Source organism: Ictidomys tridecemlineatus, chromosome 4 (genome assembly GCF_052094955.1).
Source record: "Ictidomys tridecemlineatus isolate mIctTri1 chromosome 4, mIctTri1.hap1, whole genome shotgun sequence".
NCBI lineage: Eukaryota > Metazoa > Chordata > Mammalia > Rodentia > Sciuridae > Ictidomys > Ictidomys tridecemlineatus.
Window position 1 is genome coordinate 4,184,319 of NC_135480.1, and position 4,835 is coordinate 4,189,153.

The following is a 4,835-nucleotide window of genomic DNA, read 5'->3' on the forward strand; positions in this document are numbered from 1 at the left end:
CGCGCTGGGCCCGGGCTCCGGGTGGCCGCAGCCTCCACACGGCCCACCCCAGCGTCCATCCTGCGTCCGTCCTTCTCGGCACCCGCCATTCACCCACCCCCTCCATCCCCCCGCGTCGCCGTCGACCTCCCCACCGTTTCCACTCCGCGTCTCCCGCGCCCTCTCCCAGGTCGCCATCTGTCCGGCCACCAGCCCCATCCAGTCAGTCATCCGCACCCGCCCTTCCGACAGTCCCCCTCCGTCTGTCCACCCAGCCATCTCCACCCACCAGTCCGTTTTCCGTCCAGCCATCCGGCGAAGCTCAGATCTGTCAGGGGTCACAGGATTCTTGGAACAGACTTGGTCCTTGTCCTCAGGGACCTTCCTGCCCAGAAGGAGACTCAGGCATGCTAATGTAGACATAAAATTAGGAAAACACTATGAAAGGAGTAAAGGTTATACCCTCATATTGGGGAGAAGGCACACCCCAAATCTTCTTGGGGATCAGAGAAAGCTGCTCTGGGCCTAGGAATGTATGTGGCCATTAATCACCTAGACTGTAAGACTCTAGTGCTGCTTCAGAATTTAGGCCTGGCCAGGTGCAGTGGTGCACACCTGTAACCCGGGCCTCGGAAGTTCGCATTATAACAAGGTGCCTCAGTGTGGAGAAGGGATGGGAAGAGACCTGATGCACACATGCAGGCAAATGTGGCAGCAGGTAGGATGGCATTCAGAAAGTCCATCAGCAGGGTGAAGCAGCCCTCCTGTAGTCTCAGCTACTGGGGAGACTGAGGCAGGAGGCGGAGAGCAGCCTGGGCAAGACTTGTCTCCAAAATAACTAGAATTACATGTGGCCACGGCTGCACTCCCCTGTGAACGTAGGGGGAAGAAAACCCTGACTTGCACATTTTACAGAGTGAACTGCATTTTATGTGACTTTTATCTCAAAGCTATTCTTGACATTTTTTTTTAAAGATAGAGGAGAGAGAGAGAGAGAGAGAGAGAGAGAGAGAGAGAAATTTTAATATTTATTTTTTAGTTCTCGGTGGACACAACATCTTTGTTTGTATGTGGTGCTGAGGATCGAACCCGGACCGCACGCATGCCAGGCGAGCGCGCTACCGCTTGAGCCACATCCCCAGCCCTCAAAGCTATTCTTACAAAAATAATCTCCACCTCTAAATTGGGTCTTGGTGGCACACACCTCTACTCCCCACCATGTGGGAGGACGAAGCAGGAGGAGGCAATCCCCCGGCCACCGTGAATAAATTAGCGAGACCCCCTACCTCCAAATAAAATATGATAAGGGCTGGGAGCGCGGTCAGTGCTACAGAGCCCTGGGACCAATTCCACTGTCGCACCAGAGCAAGAAGAATCAGTCCAGGCGTGGGCCTCAGCTACAGCGTCCAGCTGACTGAGGCCTTTGTCTTCTGCAGGGTTGGCGGCCAGGGTGGTCTGGCCAGGAGCATGACTGACGGTCACGCCCATAGTGGCATCCTCCCTGGAGGCCTGCTTGTGACAGAGCTCCTCCTCCCAACCAGGGAGGCAGGCCTTGGGGCTGGCCCTGCTGCAGAAAGGACACTGTGTGACTTCTGGGAGGAGACCCCGACAGGCCCTGCAGCCCACCCTCCACTCTCGGAACCTGAGACCATGGTGCTATGGAGAAGCCCAGTCTGTGCCACAGAGAGAGAATGAAGCTCCCAGGCACTGCCAGCGCAGGTGCCGGACTCGTGACTGAGGCTGCGTTGGACCCTCTGGCCCCCGTTGGCTGCCAGGTGACTACTGTCACATAAGTGATTTCAGGAAAGACCACTAGGGGCCACCAGGTTGCAAACCCACTGAACCAGAAGGAACAATGAATTCCTGGTTTTCCATGAAGTTCCAGGGTGGATTTTCACGTAGCAGCCCTTAAGTGACCTCAGCAGTCGGCGGTCTTTCAGGGGATGGTGACATCAGGAACGGAATCGGCAGAAGACGGTCCACTCTACACGCGCCTGCTGCCCTGCGAGGAACCACCAAAGCTGGGGCCAGACGTGCACAGGGCACAGGGGAGATTTGTCCGTGTCTACTGGGGGCTCCAGCAGATGGGGAGGCTGGCCTGATGGGACGGAGGCTGGGGGTGAAGTGTCCGGGGCCTCCTGTTTGGGGCTTTGGCTCTGACCAAGGGCGACTTTCTCCTCCTGCCTTCTTGTCGTACCTCTGGGGGCTGCAGGGCCAAGTTGGCTGTTCCACTCACTCATCTGGCGCCTAGAGTCTGATGGCAGGAGCAGCTGGGAAGCCACCAGGCATTTCACCTGCCCAAGGTCTCAAGGAGGCTGGCTCCGCCTCCTCCCATCACAGTGGCCCAGGAGTGGACACCTTCTGCCTCCTCCTGCTCCTCCCACCTCTCATCCTCCTGCCTCCTCCTTTTCATTTTGGTGCTGGGGATTCTGGGGGGGGGTGCTCTGACACTGAGCTGCACCCCCCCTTTCTGCTTCCTGTCTTGAGGCAGGGTCTCACTCAGGTGCTGGCCTGGAGCTTGCCACCCTCCTGCCTCAGCCGCATGGTTCCAGGTGTGCCCCGCGCCCCGCTGAAGTGGAATTCTCACTTGGGGGCTGATCCTTTCAGAGCGAGCACCCCGTAACTCGGGAGGGTGTCGCAGTGCATCTTAGAACTGAGCTTCCAAAGTCCCTGTACACCGTGCCGGCTATATTCTTCTGGCCAAGACAGTCACCAAGGCCAGTTCAAGTTTAAGGGGGAGTGGAGCCAGAGACGTGCAGCCGTCTCCAGTGGGCGCGCCTTCCTGGGCTCTGTGTTTCCGTCTAGGATGCCACTGCTTGTGAGGGGCAATGAGGACCTTAGGTGCCAAGAGGTACAGGAGTGGCCCTGGTGGGACTGGACAGCGGGCAACGGCCCCCCGCGGGCTGCAACTGAGCTCAGTGGCTCCTCAGAGTGAGGCTCCAGAGGCTGGGCTTCCAGGGGCTTCAGGCAGAGACGACCTAGCCCAGGAGCATCTCCCTGACACAATGGTTGAAGGAAATTCCACAAGAGTCTTTTTGTCTTGGTACAGGATTGAACCCAGAGTGCTCTACCACTGAAGTACAACAGGCTTTAGATGCCAGGCCAAAAACATGCTACAATTGTGAAGAAACAGGACATTTTAAAAGGAATTGCCCCATAGGAGGAGGGTTTAACAAAACTAGGTATCAGAGAAGTAGAATACCGGGTATTTGCCCACGATGCCATAGAGGGAGACATTGGGCTAATGAATGCCGTTCTCAAACCACCATAGAGGGTACTCCATTATCAAAAAACGGACAAGGACCAGGTGTGTACCATGATATCATGGAGAAAGGCATTGAGTTCCATTGTCCAAAAACGGACAGGGGGGGCCCAGTGCTCCGGGACCCACGAACATAAATATATGGGACAATGGAGGAACCCAGCAACACCGTGAGGTAGTGCCCAGGACACATTATCCATTAGATCCCTCTCTAGACAAACCAGAGGGAGCACAGGGTTGGACATCTGCGCCTCAGCCAGAGCAGTATTAACATCAGAGATGGGAGTTCAAATCATTCCCACAAGGATAAAAGGACCTCTTCCCAAAGGAACAGTAGGCTTATTATTGGGACGCAGTTCTTCTACTCTAAAAGACTTATGATAAGTCCTGGGGTAATTGATCCCGATTATGAAGGTGAAATAAAAATTATAGCTAGTTCTCCAAAGGGTATATCAGTAATTTCACCAGGAGATAGAATATCACATTTATTAATAATACCCAGCCTGCATGATAAATTTTCCAGTAGTACCATAGAAAGAGGTTCCAGGGGATTAGGCTCCACAGGTGTAGATTGGGCTATGCTGTCTTTAAATTTAGATTCTTGCCCCATGCTAAACTAAATATTCAAGGACATGAATTTAATGAGCTACTGGACACAGGTGCTGACCTTAGTATCATATCTTGACAAGAATGGCCAAAACATTGGCCATTACAACAAGCCACTCAAACACTTTGAGGCCTAGGAGTGGTGACTAATCCCCATAGAAGTGCAATGGTATTAGATTGAAAGGATCCTGAAGGCTGTAAAGGAACTATACAGCCATATGTATTGGATCATCTTCCTATAAATTTATGAGGATGAGATGTCCTAGATCAATTAGGTCTGATATTAACAAACAACATCAATTCAAATGCACCCACTATTAGGGCTAGACAAGGTTTTAGGAAAGGAAAAAGATTAGGAGAACAAGAACAAGGTATAGCAGCGCCAATTCAAATAGATCAAGGAATAGAGAGACATGGATTGGGTTTTCAGGAGGGGTCACTGAGACAGTAAAAATTACTTAGACATCAGAAAGACCAGTATGGGTTCCTCAGTAGCCCCTGACTAAAGTAAAGATACAAGCAGCCCATGACCTGGTCAAACAACAATTAGCGGAGGGACATATACAACCTTCCATATCTCCCCATAATACTCTCATTTTTGTCATCAAAAAGAAATCTGGTAAATGGAGATTATTGCAAGATTTAAGAGCCATTAATAATGAGATGGTTATTATGGGACCTGCTCAATCGGGGATTCCCTAATTGTCTGCTTTGCCAAAAACCTGGTATGTTTTAGCTATAGATATTAAGGATTGTTTCTTTTCAATTCCAATTCATCCTGAGGATAGTCCACATTTTGCATTTACTATCCCTGCACTGAATCATGAAGATCCTGATCAGAGCTATGAATGGAAAGTACTCCCTCAAGGGATGGCTAACAGCCCAACTATGTGTCAAATTTATGTTAACAAAGCAATCCAGCCACTTAGAAATTCAAAATCCTGAACTACAAATATTTCACTATATGGATGATGTATTGTTAGCACAC